This window comes from Bubalus bubalis, chromosome 3 (assembly GCF_019923935.1).
Source record: "Bubalus bubalis isolate 160015118507 breed Murrah chromosome 3, NDDB_SH_1, whole genome shotgun sequence".
NCBI classification, from domain to species: domain Eukaryota; kingdom Metazoa; phylum Chordata; class Mammalia; order Artiodactyla; family Bovidae; genus Bubalus; species Bubalus bubalis.
In genome coordinates, this window is record NC_059159.1 from 82,029,188 (window position 1) to 82,051,180 (window position 21,993).

The window sequence follows — 21,993 nt, forward strand, 5'->3', positions numbered from 1 at the left end:
CATGTTTCCTCAATAACTCTGGAGGTCCAGGATCCCAATGTAGAAATGGACTAGAGAAGTTAATGAAGTCAATATATTTTGACAGAGACGAAAAGAGAAACTCAATACAGGTCAACTAAAAATGAAGTCTGCACAACCTTGCTTAGTCATCTCAGTTATTCTTTCCTGAAACCTCTTCTCATTCCTATAATTAATGATCAGTAGTTTTCTCATCAGCCTCTTATTTTAGCCAAGGCTTTTTCAAGGCAAGAAAATTTATAATTACCTTTGCATTTTATTTGATTTGAGAAACCATTTTCAAATTTTGTATAGAATAACTATCATCTTCATTAAAGTTTTATTAATTTATTTGGCTGCCTGGTCACACTCATCAAATACAACATTTGAAATAAGAGACTCATATTTCTTTATCATTTTAGAGTTAAAGCTGGATTTAAGATAAGGGAGGAGGGTTCAGGATGGGGAACACGTGTATACCTGTGGCGGATTCATGTTAATATATGGCAAAACCAATACAATATTGTAAAGTTAAAAAATAAAATATTAAAAAAAAAGATAACCAAAATCAGCAGATATGGGAAAATAAGGAAAACTTTAAAGAACTTCTCAAATAATAAGAAGCAGAGAAATAACTGAAATCAAGTCAATTCATTCTTTTTGCCCTCTGACCTTGATACATATATAATGTATGCAAACAGCCTCTGAAGGAAGGTAGTACCTGGTTAAAACAGGGGAAATGATACCTTCTAAATGATGTTAAGAAAGATGACAAGTATAAATATGCTAACAGAAATACAGTCTATAAAACTGACTCCAAAGCACAGATGGCCTTGTCCTCAGGATGTTCCTTTTTATTCTGGCTGTGCCATGTGGCATGTGGCATCTTAGGTCCCTGACCAGGGATGGAACCCCGGTCCCTTGCAGTAGAAGCATGATGTTCTTCTAACCTCTGGACTCTCAGGGAAGTCCCAAGGACACTCCTTATTTTATACCATGGAGTAGTTTCCCTTCATTCCTGTAAGTTTTCACTTCTGTGAGCACCACAAAAAACTCCTTACCATAGTTTAGTCAGTAAGTAATTTTCTACATTTCAAATATTCCTCATAGTATCTCACACTATACTGGTAACATGAATGATGTTGAAGAAATATTTATTTCAAAGGAAAGACAGGGGGAGGAAGGAAAGAGGAAAAATAGAATATTGGAGAATATTGTAATAATGCGCAATGAACAATTACATAAATACAAGAGGATGATGTACTGAACAATTACATTTGTATTCTTCACATTTTTAAATCTATACATGAATCAAAAAAAAGTTGAATTCACAGTTTTGGCAGATACCCTGCATCCTCAGTTATGCTGAACATGATGTTCCCAGTTGTCTTAGTTACAATGAGATCTTTAATTAGTTTTCTTTTGCTTTGGCATAGAGTACTCTTCTGCGGGAAAGCTATGGTATGTGGAACTGTTGTTACTTTTCCAGGCAATATAAGAATGAATTCGTAGTGATGATGGTGACAGTGGAGTGCCAAAGAGGAGTAAATAAAATTCTTCCTAGAGGCATAAAAGAAATAACATCCAGTGAAAAATGTGCAAAATGTATCCAAAAAGACATTAAAGAGCAATCAGGAAATATGCTTCATTGCAAACAAAAGAAAAAATAAATTCTGGTTAACTGAGCAGAAAGACCATTTTATTCAAGCTATTGGAGTGTTCATTAAATCAAGAATATGGCAAACCAGGCTCATAAAAGAAGCCATAAATACAGTCATGGGGAGAGTTTAGCTGTGGAAAAGATGTTATGAGTGCTGCCACCGTCAGACAGCATTGTCTAATAAGTCTGCTGGAATCTCAACTCCAACAGTACCTCCACCCATCCCAGTGGGCACTAGGCTCCAGATACTAAGACCAGAGTAAATTCTAAAGGTCCCAAGAGTAGTAGCCGATTGACCAAGCCCTTTATTACCTGCCTTCTTCAGACCAAGAAACATAGCCTCAAAATTTCCTTCAGTTTGACTAAACTTTAGATAGGTTTCTTCCTGACTAGAAGGCCCTGATATCCCTTTTCTTAAAGAATTTTCTTTAGAAAATTGCAATAGTAAATTCTCTGCCTCTTTGAGATGTAAATCTTCTCAGCCCCTTGCCAGTTTTACAACTCAGAAATGTCTTTTTCAAGGACTTGAGAGCCATCTCTTTGAAATATCATCATCAAAGAGGATAGCACCCCTATCTCCAAGTCTTTATGGAAAGGTAGAACTCTGATTTTGATGAGATAAGTGCCAATTAGCAAACACAAATGATCTAATTATTTTGTTAATTGACCCGCTCCCCAGTAACATCCTCTAGTATGTTTACTAGCTTATCCCATCTTTCATTTCAAGAGTCTTGAGTTTAATCTCTTTCCTCTATTTCTGGACTTCCCTGGTGGCTCAGATGGTAAAGCATCTGCCTACAATGCAGGAGACCCTGGGTTGGGAAGATCTCCTGGAGAAGGAAATGGCAACCCACTCCAGTATTCTTGTCTGGAAAATCCCATGGACGGAGAAGCCTGGTCAGTCCATGGGGTCACAAAGAGTTGGACACGACAGAGCAACTTCACTTTCACTTTTTTACCTCTTTTTCTATAGTATTGAATAAGATCTTCCTAGTCTGTTGAACTTTCCTGATGCAATTTTTCATTGATGTGCCCCTAGCTCCTATGAGTCTTGACAGAACAAATGTCTGGTCTTTGACAATTTTCATGGGTAGAGGCAGAATCATCTCTTACCTAGACTCAGACTGTAAACAAATCCTTGGAACATAAGCAGCAAGTGAGATGGCAAAAAAAACAGACTAATAGTCACTACTCCTTTAGAATATAATGTCTCTGTGTTCAGTACTTCAGTCGTGTCTGACTCTTTGCAATTCTATGGACTGTAGCCCACTAAACTCCTCTGTCCACAGAACTCTCCAAGCATGAATACTGGAGGGAGTTGCCATGCCCTTCTCCAGGGGATCTTCCCAAAGATTGCAGGCAGATTCTTTACCCACTGAACCACCTGGGAAGCCCAGAATATAATGTCTACAGGAGGAATAATGTCTTCAGGAGGATTATTCTTTCTTGCCTACATTGAATACTAACATACTTATAAAATGATCTCTAAGGCTGTTTCTCTGTTACACAGAATTTCTTGAATATCCTTAGCCTGGGTTCTGTGTCAGTAAGCAGCTTCCAAAACTATCTTAGCTAGCCGAAATTTCATATGTTTGGTTGAACGTGGTAAGTGGTTCTCAGCACAAAGGTAATTAACATCTACTGAGTGCTTATCAGACATTTAGAACTTTTAAAATCAACTCTTCAAAATCTTAGAATTTTTAAGATGTTATTTCATTAAGAACAGACATCAAACAATGAAAGGAAAAAGATCCATCAATTACTATCATCTCACAGGTTGAAGGTGACTCCATGTCTATACTTGTAACCAGAACGCTATAGAAATAATTCAAAAATTTAAACCTTGAATGTATAGATTTGAACTTGGGCCTTCCTAACTCCAAAATCCTTACTTTTACTGCAAAAATAAAAACTCTATTGAAAACATTAATAATGAATAGCCTATACAGTGCGCTCCTTTCCTAGACAGGTTTAGTTGTCATCTTTTTTACTTCAGAGAAAAGAACACACCTAATACTCCTGGCTGGACACCTTTATTATTCCTAATTCAGTTGAATATATAACTCATGTTAAAAAGGCTTTGAATGGCATACATACTACAAGCAATCTTTATCTAAGAAATATAGCTTTCCTTTGACCCAAGTCTGTCTCACATCTCTCTCTTCTTAACAGCTAAACCCTTCAATATAGTTATCTGCCCGTCATGTCTCCTCCTCTCTTGAATGCAATGCAATCAGGATTTATTACCACTCCAACCAAAATTGCTCTTTAGAATGTAAATTCTTATTTATTTGAGCTTTGGTGATACTTATTAAACTTTTCCTTTTCTTGATTTTGGGACAGTTTTGTTCTCTTGGTTCTCCTCTTACCTCCCTGGCTCCCCTTTCTTGGGTTCTTCTGGTTGTTATTCTCCACTATCCTGAAATCTGAATTAATTGAAAGTGTTAGCATTTAGTCTTCTGGTATCTTCTAAAATATATTACATTAACTCCACAGGAGTGTTCATCCAACCCAAGGTCTTTAAATGTTGCTGAAATTCTGGTAACCCACATATGTTTTTTTGTATACCAACCTCTGCTTTGAACTGTAAATGCATCAATATTATATACCATATTGGCTACCCACACCTCCATTATAGGAGGTAGTTGCAGTAAGATATAAATAAAATTAGACACTACTTTTAAAAAGACAAAAATGTGTATCCTGCTGCCTATTCCTTTTGCAACCCCATGGACTGTAGACAGCAGGCTCCTCTGTCCATGGGATTTCCCTGGCAAGAATATTGGAGTGGGTAGCTATTTCATTTTCCAAGGGATCTTCTCCACTCAGGGACTGAACCTGGGTCTCCCGCATTGCAAGCAGATTCTTTGCCATCTGAGACACCAGGGAAGCCAGACATAATTAAAACTAGACACTATTTTTAAAAAGACAAAAATGTGTATCATGTTTTCTACTCTCTCAATCAGAGTTGGTCTTAGTCTGTCCTGTTTCCCTGTACTAAACAATGTTGTATCTACTATACCGAGATGAGGGTGTACGTCAAAGCAGGATGTCTTTACATAAGCCACTTGTTATGAGGCTAAAGGTGACTAATTCATGGGTGTTTTTTCATGGTTTTGTTAAAGAGGACATCTGAGAAATGTTCTATAATGTTAAATAATGACCTACGAAACAAACCAGCAGGATGTGATTGTAGTAAAAACTTTCAGTATAGAAATGAACTTCTAAATTTAAGGAGTTGATGTTGAAACAATCTGACTAAATTTGAAATAAATTTAATATACTTCATGTATTTTTCCTTCAAATTGAACAGTCAGGAAGAATTGAAAATTATTTCCAATAGAAATAAGTTCCAGTAAATTCCAATAGAATATTTCCAATATTTTTGGTCTCTCAAGAAATATCAACAGTCAATTCATACATTGGTTTAACTATGTATTTTTTTATCAGTATTGAAAACTATATATGAAAAAGACTGACTTTTAAAATGCTGTCTAATAATTCTAGAGTACCTATTTTCACCCCTGCTTTTTCTTTTTAAATGTGGTTCATATTCAAAAATCTAACCTAGCCTTGGATAATTATACAGAAAACTATTAGGAAATGGAAAGTATAAGATAAGTATTTTCTGTCATTAATTAGCCAGGTTTGGCATACAGTAATAGAATTTATTAGGCATCAAAACAGCATGGAAATGAATTATACAACTTTGACTTTAAAAGTTAAGAAATCTTCTCCAGGGCTTCCCTGGTGGCCCAGTGGTAAAGAATCCACCTGCCAATGCAGGAGTCATGGGTTCCATCCCTGATCTGGGAAGATTCCACATTGAGGAGCAACTAAGCCCATGTACCACAACTATTGAGCCTGTTAGTTGCAAAGAGAATAGGCAGCAGGATACACAACTCTAGCCTGTTGGTTAGAGTCCACGAGCTGCAATTACTAAGCCCATGGGTCTCAACGACTGAAGCCCACACACCCTAGAGCTTGTGCTCTGCAACAAGAGAAGCCAGCATAGTGAGAAGCCCACACACAGCAACTAGCAGCAGCCCCTACTCACCCCAACTAGGAAAAGGTCCATGCAGTAATGAAGACCCAGAGAGGCCAAAACTAAATAAATTCAAGTTTAAATCTTGTCTAGTGGGTCAGCTATCCGTCACAATTCTCAAAATATGCCAGGAATTTTGGCCCCCATTCCTTCCTTTCCTTGAGTTAGAATTCCAGAGTTTGACTTTTAGACTAAGTATTCTACAACATGGAACCCATTTGCTGTCAGTCAGGAGGAATTCAAGAACCTCCAATTCAGTGCATATGAGATTTGGCATCTACATCATTTTCTGATACTCCCACGGGAAACGGGTGCTTCAGATCTAAAGGCAGAACATTTTCTTCTGTGATGCTGCAACTAAGGCTCTACCTTTTCACTTCATTTCTGGTAACTGGATTTCTACTTTGTCCCTTTATGCTTGAGCCCAGTCTTAAACTGTTTGCAAACTTTGGGGCTACCCAAAGCCCTTTCCAGTTCCCTTCTTTTCACCAAGAAACTGAGCCCTAAGCTCCCTTTCAAGCAAAATCTAATTCATCTGCAAGGATTTCCCAGATCCTAACTTCCTTTTTGCATATCTAACTGGATCTTAATCAATTTATTTGATTAAAAATAGTGACTATTTTGATAATAACCATGCCAGGGTTTTGTGATATTGAGCCAAACTGATCCTGTGCTCCAAGAATCTTTATGAAAGTGATTCAATATTGGATCAGAGTTCTTTAAAGAGGTTAACTGTGCTCACCTTGCACAATAATAAGTGATTAGCAGAAAAAGCACCACAGAATAATGAGTAGACTATGAACACAGCATGGAAATTCAAACAGTTGTCATGTCAAATATTTCATAGCCTTTATGAGAGGTGCTATTTGAAGAGATTTTTTTTTCCCTCCATGCTTATTTATTGAAGAATGCTAGACCATGGTATAGCTGAATATTTTAAAATAAATTCATAGAGATTCCCAAATACAGTTTTTGGGTAATAACTCTCTTAGAGTCCATAACATTTTTGCTGTACATACAGACATACACACACACATACACAAGTACACATACATACACACAAGCAGAGAGTTACTTGAAAGCATTTATGTTAGATCCACAATAGAGAGACCTAAATGACTTCCTATGAAGGCCATTTATTTTAATTCCCTGTCTTAAAAGTTCATGGTGAAAATTCATTGTAAAAAATAAATTTTGGATAAGACTGTGGTAATAACGGTCCACAGTCCCCCCTAAAAGAAATGTGAATTACTTTTCTTTCAAACAGTTTTATAATGAAAACTTTTACCTTCAAGTAAAAGATACTGGAGGTCCTTTATTAGAAACTCTCTTCTATCAAGACTGCTTTTTTGGTGTGGTTACATTACCTAAGAGATGCCAACTAGCTCTAACTAGTACTCACTGAATCAAAAGTGTTTTGATAACTATATGTACAAATCTAACTTCCCGCCCACAAAAGCTCTCTTTCAATTTGTAACTTCTCCATGATCTACCAAGTCACCGTATTCACTGTCATCTTTTGCTTCTCCATCTCCACCATTTTCTGACCCGTAACCAGGTTTTTCTCCATTGTATATTTAATGGATTGTATAGAAAATTCATCTCTGACACAAGAGTGAAATTCTTTCTAAAGAACTGTAGAAATTTATCAACATCTGACTTCCCAAGGTGCCAGGGAGGTAATACTTATTTCCAGAAATACCTGGCCTCCTTCGATTTAATCTAAAAGTGAAATAAGAAATTTGAATTAATAGCTCATTGTTACAGAGTTGAGCAAACCTAAGAGTACATCAATAAGCTGGAGACGAACCGGAATATAGAGTATGGAGAAAAGGCAAAGTAGAATTACTTGAAGAAAAAGAAAATGGGAAGCCAACAAGATATACTAAAGTTGAGATCAAACTCATAAAAGAGATCAAAAGAGCTACGAGTGAGAAACTGAAATCTAATTGTCTCTCCTCTTTACACGCCATCTTGTAATGTTTCTGCTGGGCATGGAATAAAGTCATGAGTAAAATTCAAAACTTAGAATTTGCTAACACAAAAAGTCATAACCTTCAAACCAAATCATCAATCTCATTAATCCAGATGAACAATACCAAGACTTCTTCCAAATCATTTTAGGGAATGTATCCTAAGATCCATCATTATATACATTCCACCTTAAACACTCTTCCAAACTTTAACAGTACCATAGTTAAGTAGTTAAAATAAATATTAAGAGATTCAATCATGCATTAGCTGAGTCTTCTAGGCAGCAGAAGAAAAAAATTACTAAACCTCCACAGAAATTATCCTCTAACATTAATAACTAATTTATAAACAGTTAATTTGACTTAGTATCTTTTTTTCTGATCAAACTTATTGTTGATCTCCAAGTGTCAACATGAGATTTCCCTCTTCCCAACTCAAGCTCAGAGTGTCTAGTCTTCTTAACCTCCATTCAGGTCTGACAATGGACTAATAATTGGACTCACAATTCTTTTATTTTGCTCAGTAATCTTGAATATTCTTGAAATTGTGATTAATTTTATGGTAATCTTATGATAGTTCTTCAATATAAAATTACACATAAGCCTAGTCAAAACAATGAGCATGACTCCTTTTAGTGAATAGCATAAAGTATTTTACTTCTGAACCAAAGTGTCAGAACTAATAGAGAAAGTCCAGGACATGGATACCACTTCAATAAATACAGAAATAGATCAGAAAAATAATTTTCCTATATTTTCTTCTATAAAGCCAGCCAATTACTTTATCATTCATGTGAGATGAAACATAAAATACTGCAAGGCAAATTTTATTTTTTGTATGGGATATTTCTGTTGGGCAAATATTTGATAAGACAGTTTGAGCAAAAAGCTGCATTTTTTCCAAAGCTGTCATTCAAAATTAGTGTTATGATATTGGGACTTGGCCTTTTTAATTATATCTTAGTGTTTATCATAATATATTTTATTAGAAAGTGATATTTACTGATTCTGAGATAATATTTTATTACCTTCAAAATAGTACATGCACTTTCAGAAAGTATGAGGGTCACTAGTAAACTCTTCCAACTTAATCCAGAATATCCTGGACCAGTGAAAGCAATGGGCATGTGTTTGTTTAGGAGTCTTTTCCTGTTACAATATCTATTGCTAAATATCTCTGTACTGCTTCTTCAGTTGATCAAATTATTATACCATTTTCTTTCAGCCATTTGAAAGAATTTCCCATTATAGAATTTTTCTATCAGTATCCACTGAAAGTGCCCCATCTGCCTGGCTTTATATTTGCTATTCTACAGGAGTGTCAAAAGCAATCTGAGGGCCAATGAATGATGAAGTCCACTGTGTGTAGTTATGACTTCTTCATTTTCTATCCTGCCAAATCTCTGTTTAGTTGTTTTGCATTCTCTTATCGTTCTCCTGGTATTTCTGGCTTTATTTCAGCTTATTCCTCTGTGGATGTTTTCAAAAGAGACATTCAATTAAATGGTTTTTATTTCATTCCAAATGGAGTTCATTTCATTCTTTTAGCTATTCTCTCATATTTTAAGTTTTATTTTAGTGATATACATTCCCAGAACTAGAACTAGATCAGCGATTTAAAATGTCTTTTTTTCTGTGGAATATATTTAATGTTTACTATTACTTTGTATATTTATTTATTTCTAAGAATAAAGTGCTATTTTAGTCTTTGAATCAAATGTAAAGACTGAGTTGGTAGTTTATGAATCTTGTGCATTAGGTAGCCTCACCTCTATGGAGCTAAAATTAAAGTCATAATAAGAGTAGCAAAATATTTTGTTCCTTTCATTCCATTCCTACCTACTACCAGAGAATTCCCTGGCACTCCAGTGGTTAAGACTCCACACTTCCAATATAGGGGGGCTGGGATCAATCTATTGTCAGAGAACTAAGATCCTCCATGCCACCTGATGCAGACAAATTTTTGTTTAAAAAAATCATCAAATCTCTAGTACATTTTCCATAATGTTCTAGTCCTCTCAAGAGAATTACGTTAGGTCAATTTTTGAAGAGGTCTTTTTGCATCTTCCATCTACCATCTACCACATGCCCATTGCCCACATGCCCATCTACCACAGTCTAGAACACCTATCCACTGATATTTTATTGTCTAATACTACTTTAAATTTAGCTGAAGTTTTCCAGTTGAGGTCACATGGAAATAATAAACAAGTGAAATAATCCATGTATTTTTTCAAAAGAGAGGGGTAAATTCACATTCCTTTCTAGCATTATGTTTAACATTGACTCTATTAGACCAGTGGGGAAATATCTTCAACAAAGAGGCAATCAATTTTTTAAGGTCCTATCTCCAAAAGAGAAGTATTTTATAAAATCTCTTCCACTGGTTTGACAGGGCAGATAAACTCATTAGTGCAAACATTAAGCTCTTCCAAGTGATGGTTTGTGCCCTCGTTTAATAGACTTAAATATACATTCTACCCCATTGACTGCTGAGCCAAAGAACAGGCCAGTCAAAATCACCAGGCCATTCAAAACAAGGTCATAATAGCAGATTCATCCTAAATCAAGCATAAAAGTATTAAATTTTAGGAATATCAGATACTGCAAAGGGGTCCTTTGGGAATGAAAGTAGACACCAAAGACCAAAATATACATGTTGGTGATTATTTTGTTTTTGGAATCTTCATTTTCAGGTCAATTTATTTCCTCACATAATGTAAGATGAGATTTCCTAAGGGAGGAGACAATCATTAGAGTACCAGATAATATTGCTTAATAAGCACTTGTCATTTGTGCTTCTAAATATAATCTGTGTACATAAATGTTCATCCTTTCAAGGAAAATCTCAGATCCTTTTAAAAAGTTCAGACTTTCATTTTCAGATTTTCATGCTTCAGATTCTAGGCTCAATGCTCCTTCTTGTTTAGAAGGATGGAGATATTTGTTCCTGTAGTCACTTCTCCCTGTTTCTTCCTGCCTGAAATTAACTTCTTTTCAAGACAGTTAAGAATAATGATTATTTTTTCATTAGAAACTACTGCAAAGTAAGCCCCATCATTTGGTTCTAACAAGGTAATCACTAAAAGTCCAACATTAGAACATTCCACAAAATTGGGTAATCATGAATATCCATAGTCCTGCCTACCACACAAGTACACCTCTGTTTAAGTGCATGTGCATTGTGGATATACATTGTAGATATCATAAAAATCAAAGCTGAAAGGTATCTCAAAAGATACTCAGATCTATTCTTAAGTCTCAAAAAATGCCTTCTAAGTGGTTATGCATTTATGCTTTAATATCTCCAATTACTGAAAGTTCAGTATTTCACTAAGACAATCCATTCCAATATTAGATATTTCTGACATAGAAATATCAATCATATACGAAGTCAAAATTTGTCCCTCAATAGTTTAAACTCAGTTCTATTCATTAAAGGCTATATTGTCCAAGTTTAATTCCTCTTGTGATAGTCTTTGCAGTATACACACACATATACACATACTAAGTTTCTAAAAATCACTGTTCTAACCCTTTCAAATAGGTGTCTTCATACCGCATATAAAGAAATCTAGTTGTTTTGGGAAAAGGAGGAGAAGGAGAGGTGAGGCCAGGGGTGAAATAAGAGAGTTGGGTATTTTTTTCAATGAAAAGGTTAAAAAATCTGTATGTGAAGAAAACAGTCTGGGGTACTGTTTGTTTTAATCACCATAATTAAAAGACATTATGGCCTATGTCAAGGTTGCAGAAATTTTCCTTAAGAACTTGTTCAATATCTACTCAGAAACCTGGTACAATAACTTTTTTGCCTCTCTTAGGAAGAGGAAAAACAAGTTATTTTCTTTACATAAGTGATGTTTTGTCATTGCTTTCAGTTTTCATCTATCATTTCCCTCACAAGCAATTGCTCGTAAATCTCCTTGATGTGGAGCACTAGTAAATTTTAGAAAAATAAAATCCAACAACTTTTGGATATTTTCACCTTTCATTTTTGGAATTTGTTTGAGTGACTTAGGGAAGCAGATGCTTCTTTACATCATGAATAGACCAAGCAGATTCAAAGCTCAGTGCAAATGGCCCTGCATATTCATCATACTCCCCAGTAATAAGTGGCAAAGCAACAGTGACCCTGTTTATCAGCACTAAGCGTCTGATACTCAGGATCATGGTGAACTTATGGGAATGTTCTAGGTGTCCTTGAGTCCAGAAAATTAAGAGATGGTGAAAATAGACACAAAAGTGTCTTGTAAACAAACAAAAAAAATCACCAAATGTTAATGCCAGCATCCATATTCATCTTAATCTCCTTTCATACACATTTATAAGATGTGATACAAATTAATGCATTTACCATGTGGTAACAAATTATTGCTAATATATTTCAGCAATATTATTGTGAAACAAATGTCCCCCTATTACAGGATCAGCCAACAAAACTTTGACATGATTCATAAAGATTGTTATGCTATTGACTGTGATGTCTAAAGAGCAAGCCATGGAATTTATCATCATCAAAATACATTTTACGCATTAGAGTTAGACAGTAGGACTGTATAAATAATCTTTAATATTTCATATATTATAACCAGCAAAGAAAGAATGAATTGATACCATTATTGCTTATTCTAGAAGATCTGAGGCACTGTAAAGAAATCTCTCCCAGATTACTTAAACGAAGGAAGATTTCAGAGAAACCTTAAGTCTTCTTTTATATGAGAAAAATATGAATTGTTGTATATAAAAGTGACCAAATCCACCATGGAATATGGGCATATAAAGGCAACAGTTGAGGGAAGGAGTATCTATGTGTCAGAGGAAAACTGCACTTTACTGCTCTTATATCCATGTTTTGAAATCAATGCTGAGACCACAGCTAAGCCAGTTTTGAATGTTCCTACACTTGTTGCTAACAGAATAAACATAATCAGGTTGATTATGTACCCTAAGAAGAGAGGGAAGACTCCTCATATCCCCACTACTCCAGACACTATTTACCATTCAGTCTTTTAAAGAGAAGAAAATCTATTCCTCTATTTTATCAAGAAATTATGAATTATAAAATTTCACTAGTTCCAATCTGAAGGAAGGTGAATCACTTTCAGAGATGCTGAGACTAGATGATAGTATCGATGGCCCAGCAGTTCTGTATTCTCTCCAGCGACCCAAAGTTTTGGTGACCCACCTAAACACTCACCTAATTCTGACCTTAATTTTAAGCTCTGTTTTCATTCTCAAGTTCTTAATACCCTGATGGTATTAATTTTCTTTACACTGTAAAATATTGTAAAAATTATGCTCTTGCATATGCCAAGCACTGTGCTTGAACATGTTTTTATATAGTCCTCACCACATCCTTGTGAGATAGGTATTATGAGCTCACTTACTATGAGAGGAAATAAAAGCTTTCAACTGGTGAACAATAGAATAAATATCCTACAAATTGTAAACAGGGGGGCCGGAATTCAAACATGGGACTGTACAACTCCAAGGTCCCAAGCAGTATCTATTAGAGATCAAAGTCAACAATGCAATTCATTTATTTTACTGGGCCCAGAAAAATAAGAGATGGTACATATCTTACATCAGGAGTAAATAAACTTTTCTCTGTAAAGGGATCTATTGTAAATATTTTCAACTTTGTGGGACAGATAGTCTTTGTTACAATTAAAACTGCCCTCACAGTAGGAAAGCAGCCATAAACAAATGAACATGACTGTGTTCCCATAAAACTTTATTTGCACAAATAAGCAATGAGCCAGCTTGGCCTATGGGATATAACTTGATGAACCCTTTCTCATACCATTTCATGAAATGTTCATCTTGATAAACAATCAAAAATTTATTACATGCAATAAAGTTTTCAATTAGAACATCATATACATAAATCATATAAGAGTTTTCATCACATTATCATATAAACATGACCCATATCAGGAGTCAACATGAAGGCCTCAATGCTGTCTGTAGAATTAGTCCTCAAACTTAAGTCAGAAGCCCCCACTCTTGGCATGGATGGGGTCAGTGGACGGAGGCCACACTCAAGATATCTAAGGGTAGGCTGCGAATCATTCTAAGGTCTTTTCTATATAATTATACCCATGTTTTCATATATAATATACTATAGTTGATCTCTTGAAATAAAACTTCTATATTTTAAAATATCAAGGTAGAATAATAGGTAAAATTTACTATTAGGCCTGGGCTAAAAAAGAGAGATACATAATATATATATGGATTAACATTTAGAAGAGACGTTAAACTGACCAGTTGTCACAACTGGAGAAGGTCATTATTCATTCCAATACCAAAGAAGGGCAATGCCAAAATTTGTTCAAACTACCACAAATTTGCACTCTTTTCACATGTTAGCCAGGTCATGATCAAAATTCTCCAAGCTAGGCTTCAACAGTACATGAACCAAGAACTTCCAGATGTTTAAGATGGATTTAGAAGTGGAGGATTAGAAGTGGCAGATGCTCAAGATGGATTTAGAGCTGCAGCTGCGAGGGTGCAGGAGCTACCCCTCGTCCAAGGTCAGGGGCTGCAGTTGAGAGGAGCTACCCCTCATCCAAGGTAAGGAGCAGCAGCTGCGCTTTGCTGGAGCAGCCCTGAAGAGATACCCCACGTCCAAGGTAAGAGAAACCCAAGTAAGATGCTAGGTGCAGAGACAGGGCAATTACAGGCAATGAGCCAATCAGATCACACGGACCACAGCCTTGTCTAACTCAGTGAAATGAAGCCATGCCATATGGGGCCACCCAAGACAGGCAGGTCATGCTGGAGAGGTCTGACAGATTGTGGTCCACTGAAGAAGGGAATTGCAAACCACTTCAGTATTCTTGCCTTGAAAACCCCATGAAAAGTATGAAAAGACAAAAAGATAGGATACTGAAAGATGAACTCCCCAGGTCAGTAGGTGCACAATATGCTCCTGGAGATCAGTGGAGAAATAACTCAAGAAAGAATGAAGGGATGGAGCCAAAGCAAAAAACACACCAAGTTGTAGATGTGACTGGTGATAGAAGCAAGGTCTGATGCTGTAAAGAGCAATATTGCATAGGAACCTGGAATGTTAGGTCCAAGAATTAAGGTAAATTGGAAGTGATCCAACAGGAGAAGGCAAGAGTGAACACTGCATTCTAGGAATCAGTGAACTAAAATGGACTGGAATGGGTGAATTTAACTCAGATGACCATTATATCTACTACTGTGTGCAAGAATCCCTTAGAAGAAATGGAGTAGCCATCATAGTCAACAAGAGAGTCCGAAAGGCAGTACTTGGATGCAATCTCAAAAACGACAAAATGATCTCTGTTCATTTCCAAGGCACATGCTTCAATATCACAGTAATCCAAGTCTATGCCCCAACCAGGAATGCTGAAGAAGCCGAACAGTTCTATGAAGACCTAAAAGACCTTCTAGAACTAACACCCCCAAAAGATGTCCTTTTCATTATAGGGGATGGGAACAAAAAAGTAGGAAGTCAAAAAAATACCTGGAGTAAGAGAAAAATTTGGCCTTGGAGTATAAAGTGAAGCAGGGCAAAGGTTAATAGAGTTCTGCCAAGAGAATGCACTGATCATAGCAAACACCCCTTCCAACAACACAAGAAAAGACTGTACACATGGACATCACTAGATAGTCAACACCAAAATCAGATTGGTTATATTCCTTTCAGTGAAAGATGGAGAAGCTCTATACAGTCAGCAAAAACAAGACCAGGAGCTGACTGTGGCTCAGATCATGAACTCCATATTGCCAAATTCAGACTTAAATTGAAGAAAGTAGGGAAAACCACTAGACCATTCAGGTATGACCTAAATCAAATTCCTTATGACTATACAGTGGAAGTGAGAAATAGATTTAAGGGACTGGATCTGATAGATAGAGTGCCTGATAAACTATGGACACAGGTTCATGACATGGTACAGGAGACAGGGATTAAGACCATCCCCAAGAAAAAGAAATGCAAAACAGTAAAATGGCTGCCTGAGGAGGTCTTGCAAATAGCTGTGAAAAGAAGAGAGGTGATAAACAAAGGAGAAAAAGAAAGATATACCCATTTGAATGCAGAGTTCCAAAGAATAGCAAGGAGAGATAAGAAAGCCTTCCTCAGTGATCAATGCAAAGAAATAAGGAAAACAATAGAATGGGAAAGACTAGAGATCTCTTCAAGAAAATTAGACATACCAAGGGAATATTTCATGCAAAGATGGGCTCAATAAAGGACAGAAGTGGTATGGACCAAACTGAAGCAGAAGACATTAAGAAGAGGTGGAAAGAATACACAGAAGAACTGTACAAAAAAGATCTTCACAAGCCAGATAATCACAATGGTGTGATCACTCACACTCACCTAGACCCAGACATCCTGGAATGTGAAGTCAAGTGGGCCTTAGGAAGTATCACTATGAACAAAGCTAGCAGAGGTGATGGAATTCCAGTTGAGCTATTAAAATCCTGAAAGATGATGCTGTAAAAGATCTGCACTCAATATGTCAGCAAATTTGGAAAACTGAGCAGTGGCCACAGGACTTGAAAAAGTCAGTTTTCATGCCAATCCCAAAGAAAGGCAATACCAAAGAATGCTCAAACTACCACACAATTGTACTCATCTCATACGCTAGGAAAGTAATGCTCAAAATTCTCCAAGCCAGTCATCAGCAAAACATGAACTGTGAACTTCCAGATGTTCAAGCAGGTTTTAGAAAAGGCAGAGGAACCAGAGATCAAATTGCCAACATCTGCTGGATCATGGAAAAAGCAAGAGAGTTCCAGAAAAACATCTAGTTCTGCTTTATTGACTATACCAAAGCCTTTGACTCTGTGGATCACAATAAACTGTGGCAAACTCTGAAAGAGATGGGAACGCTAGACCACCTGACCTGCCTCTTGAGAAACCTATATGCAGGTCAGGAAGCAACAGTTAGAACTGGCCATGGAAAAACAGACTGGTTCCAAATAGGAAAAGGAGTACATCAAAGCTGTATATTGTCACCCTGCTTATTGAACTTATATGCAGAGTACATCATGAGGAATGCTGGGCTGGAAGAAGCACAAGCTGGAATCAAGATTGCCGGGAGAAATATCAATAACCTCAGATTTGCAGATGACACCACCCTTATGGCAGAAAGTGAAGAGGAACTCAAAAGCCTGTTGATGAAAGTGAAAGTGGAGAGTGAAAAAGTTGGCTTAAAACTCAACATTCAGAAAACGAAGATCATGGCATCTGGTCCCATCACTTCATGGGAAATAGATGGGAAAACAGTGGAAACAGTGTCAGACTTTATTTTTGGGGGCTCCAAAATCACTGCAGATGGTGATTGCAGCCATGAAATTAAAAGACACTTACTCCTTGGAAGGAAAGTTATGACCAACCTAGACAGAATATTAAAAAGCAGAGACATTACTTTGCCAACAAAGATCTGTCTGGTCAAGGCTATGGTTTCTCCAGTAGTCATGTATGGATGTGGGAATCGGACTATAAAGAAAGCTGAACACTGAAGAATTGTTGCTTTTGAACTGTGGTGTTGAAGAAGACTCTTGAGAGTCCCTTGGACTGCAAGGAGATCCAACCAGTTCATCCTAAAGGAGATCAGTCCTGGGTGTTCATTGGAAGGACTGATGCTGAAGCTGAAACTCCAATATTTTGGCCACCTGATGTGAAGAGCTGACTCATTTGAAAAGACCCTGATGCTGGGAAAGACTGAAAGCAGGAGGAGAAGGGGACAATAGAGGATGAGATGTTTGGATGGCATCACAGACTCAGTGGTCATGGGTTTGAGTAGACTCCAGCAGTTGGTGATGGCAGGGATGCCTGGCTGCTGCGGTTCATGGGGTCGCAAAGAGTGGGACATGACTGAGCAACTGAACTGAACTGAACTGCTTTATTGACTATGCCAAAGCCTTTAACTGTATGGATCACAACAAACTGTGGAAAATTCTTAAAGTGATGGGAATACAAGACCACCTGACCTGCCTCCTGAGATATCTGTATGCAGGTTAAAAAGCAACAGTTAGAACTAGACATAGAACAACACACTGGTTCCAAGATAGGAAAGGAGTACATCAAGGCTGTATATTGTCACCTGCTTATTTAACTTATATGCAGAGTACTTCTTGAAAAATGTTGGGCTGGAATAAGATTGCCAAGAGAAATATCAATAACATTAGATATACAGAGAAAACCACCCTTATAGCAGAAAGCAAAGAAGAACTAAAAAGTATGTTGATGAAAATGAAAGAGGAGAGTGAAAAAGTTGGCTTATACCTCAACATTCAAAAAACTAAGATTATGGCACCTGGTCCCACCATTTCATGGCAAATAGATGGGGAAACAATGGAAACAGGGCAGACTTTATTTTCTTGGGCTTCAAAATCACTGCAGATGGTGACTGCAGCCATGAAATTAAAAGATGTTTACTCCTTGGAAGAAAAGTTATGACCAGCCTAGACAGCATATTAAAAGAAGAGATATTACTTTTCCAGCAAAGGTCCATCTTGTCAAAAGTATCGTTTTTCCAATAGTCATATATGGATGTGACAGCTGGACTATAAAGAAAGCTGAGTGCTGAAGAAATGATGCTTTTGAACTGTGGTGTTGGAGAAGACTCTTGAGAGTCCCTTGGACTGGAAAGAGATCCAACCAGTCCATCCTAAAGAAAATCAGTCCTGAATATGCATTGGAAGGACTGATGCAGAATCTGAAACTCCAGTATTTGGCCACCTGATGTAAAGAACAGACTCATTAGAAAAGCTCCTGATGCTGGGAAAGATTGAAAGCGGGAGGAGAAGGGGATGACAAAGATGGGATTTTTGGATGGCATCACTGACTCGATGGACATTTGTTTAAGTAAGCTCCAGTAGTTGGTGATAGACAGGAAGCCTGGCGTGCTGTAGTCCATGGGGTTGTAAACAGTCAGACACAACTGAGCGACTGAACTGAAATGAATGCAGAGTACAATATGCGAAATACTGGACTGGATGAAGCAAAAGCTGGAATCAAGATTGCCAGAAGAAATATTAATAACCTCAGATATGCATATGACTCCATCATTAAGGCAGAAAGCAAAGAGGAACTGAAGAGCCTCTTGATAAAGGTGAAAGAGGAGAATGAAAAAGCTGGCTTAAAACTCAACATTCAAAAATTGAAGATCAGGGCATCCAGTCCCCTCACTTCATGGCTAATAGATGGGGAAACAATGGAATCAGTCACATATTTTATTTGTGGGGGCTCCAAAATCACTGCAGACAGTGACTGCAGTCATGAAATTAAAATAAACTTCCTCCTTGTAAGGAAAGCTTTGACCAACCTAAACAGCCTATTAAAAAGCAGAAACATTACATTGTCAACAAAGGTCTGCATAGTGAAAGCTATGGTTTTTTCCAGTCGACATGTATGGATGTGAGAAGGCTGAGTGACAAAGAATTGATGCCTTTGAAATGTGGTGTTGGAGAAGACTCTCAAGACTGCAAGGAGATCAAACCAGTCAATCCTAAAGAAATCAATCCTGAATATTCTTTGGAAGTACTCATGCTGAAGCTGAAGCTCCAATACTTTGACCACCTGTTGCAAAGAACTGACTCATGGAAAAGACCCTGATGCTGGGAAAGATAGAAGGCTGGAGGAGAAGGGGACAACAGAGGATGAGATGGTTGGATGGTATCATTCAATGGACATAAGTTTGAGCATGTTCCAGGAGATGGTGAAGGACATGAACCCTGATGTACTGCTCCATGGGGTCACAAAGAGTTGGACACTACTGAGCGACTGAACAACAATAACAAACTATTATTAATTGGATAAAAAATTCATTTAAGAATTGTTAGTGATAGTTTTTGTCAAATAAAAGAGGCATCTTCATTTGATGACACTGATTTGGAAGCTTTGCCTTCAGATCTGAAATATTTTGTACAAGTATAGAGTAACTAGCCAAAGCAAGTGTTCAGCTTAAAGGAAGATAACCTCAAGAGAAAGGTCAAAGGTCCCTGCTTCTCTGTGATGACCTAACTTTATATTCCCTTTGTCTATTTATTACCAGCATGATACATAGCTACACACTTAGGCATGCATCATATTCATGTAATTCCTTTCTGTCTTCAGGTATTCCAAAGTCTTTATCAATGTTAATAAAAATATAATGATGTAACCTAACAAAGACTTTATCATTACAGTTTTATGAATTTTTTCAGTATTGCTTTTCTAAAATCAGTAAGGTTCTTATTGGTCAGTTGAATTTTTTATGCATACTTTTCTGAATTTGGGGTAAAAATCACATTTTAAAATTGACTTTATGGATTTATAAAATTAAGAATTCTTAGGGCACATTTCTCATGAGTGTGAAAAGGCATGTGTGTGTGTGTGTGTGTGTGTGTGTAAGTATTCAATGTACAAAGAAAGTTTCCATTGTGCTTCTTTCTTATACCTCGTTACATCATTTTGTACTGATTTGTGACATACTGAGGTGCCTAATGAAACATGAAATGTTTAATTAACTGTCTAATATTATTCTTCCATGATAGATTAGAAAATCCATGAAGGTAGGAACCATATTTTTCTTGTTTCCTGCTGTGTCCCCAGGCACAAGTACAATATCTGAGATGTAGTAACCACTTAATAAATTATTGTTGCCACAGTAAATTAAATCATATTTTATTTTATTTAGAAGAAATATAAAGAGAAAATTGTGTCTCACACACTCTTCACACAAATAATCTTCAATGGGTCTGTGAGGAGTGGATATCTCATTTTAAAGACTGAGGTTTACATTTATTTTCTAGAAGGTGCCGAAAACACCCTCACAGGCAAGCACCAGAGAGAAGAGAATGCCTTTGTCTAGTTCTTGGGCTTTGTCAGAGAGGAGAATCAGTCTTCAAATGCTGTCAGCTTAGATGTCTACACTGAAACTGTTCAATTAAGCCTCTGATAGAGGATCAGGCAGACTGCCACTCTGGGCTACTAGATCAATAATAATAATTCCCTGTATTTGTATAGCAAGCACTTAAACTTCCGAAAAGTACTTTCACATCTACTGTCTAATTTTATCTTTACAAGAACAGGGTCAGATATGAGGGTCAGATCACCTTTTCTGTCTCACAAATGGGAATAGTTCAGGACCTGAAAAGTTAACTACCATTGTCAGCAGAGATGAAACAAAGCATAAGACCCTAGCTTTCCTACATCTGAGTTAATTGCTCTGTTCACAGGACAACCCTGCCCCACGATATAACCACCTTTTACAATGTACACATACTTATATTTCAGTTCAGCAGCAGCAGCACAGTTAACCATATACCTGCCATTTCTGAGAAGATATAAATGATAAGGATTAAAGCCAGGAATCCAATGATCTGCTACCAGATCAGAGACAGCATCCCAATGGAAAGACTGTGGTGGTACAGTGCAAAGATCACAGCGTGCAAAGAACTTGTGTGTGCGTACTAAGCCGCTTCAGTTGCATATGATTCTTTGTGACCCTATGACTGTAGCCTGCCAGGCTCCTCTGTCCGTGGGATTCTCCATGAACACTGGAGTGGGTTTCCACACCCTCCTCCAGGGGATCTTCTCAACCCAAGGAGTGAACCCATATCTCTTATGTCTCCTGCATTGGCAGGCAGGTTCTTTAACACTAGCGCCATCTGGGAGGCCCTTCATAGAACTCGGAACCAGACAAATACAGACCGTATCTATTCACAGCATTGGGACATACTAACCTTTACCATCATCTGCAAATAGGACGATTTATGGCTACTAAAGGATTTGAAGAATTAAACCTAACAATGAGAGTGCGAGTAGGCAGTTTAGCATCAAATCCATTTTTCTATACTTTGTCTGAGATTACATTGTCCCAATGTCCATTTGTCTCTTCTATATTATCCATATTAACAACAAAAAATTTCATTTAATAGTGGTAACACTGTATTCACTAAAACTTTGTTTCCCAGACTCCTGATAGAGGATAATCTAAAGGGTTTTGACCAATGAGAGGTAAAAATAAGTTGCTTTTCAGGATTTACGTGGATGTCAGAAACAGCATGTGCCTTTTTTTTCTTTGCCCTTCCACCTCCTGCCTGGTACCTGAATAGGAAGGTGGAACAACAGACTTGTCACCACAGAGGGGCACAACCCCAGGCTGAGGATGGGCAAGCAGACAGGATAGATCTCAAGCCCCTAATGACATGATGGAGCTACAGCATGACCCCTTGACCACTATATGCAAATATTCATTTTGTGACAAAAAGTAAACACCCTAACTGTTTAAGTCACTGTTTGTGAGAATTTCTGTAAGAGCCAAACAAATTCCCATCTGATACAA

The 21,993-nt window shown here is 37.1% G+C and overlaps 1 long non-coding RNA gene across 4 annotated transcripts in view; it reads right to left on the reverse strand.

Moving 5' to 3' along the window:
• Positions 1-1,144: 1,144 nt before the first annotated feature.
• The window catches only part of LOC123332766, a 404,401-nt gene continuing 383,552 nt past the window's right edge, over positions 1,145-21,993 (reverse strand). For all 4 annotated transcript variants that reach the window (XR_006549795.2, XR_006549794.2, XR_006549793.2 and 1 more), the window contains one exon: positions 1,145-1,557. This is a non-coding gene — a long non-coding RNA (uncharacterized LOC123332766). The remainder of the gene's footprint in view (positions 1,558-21,993) is intronic.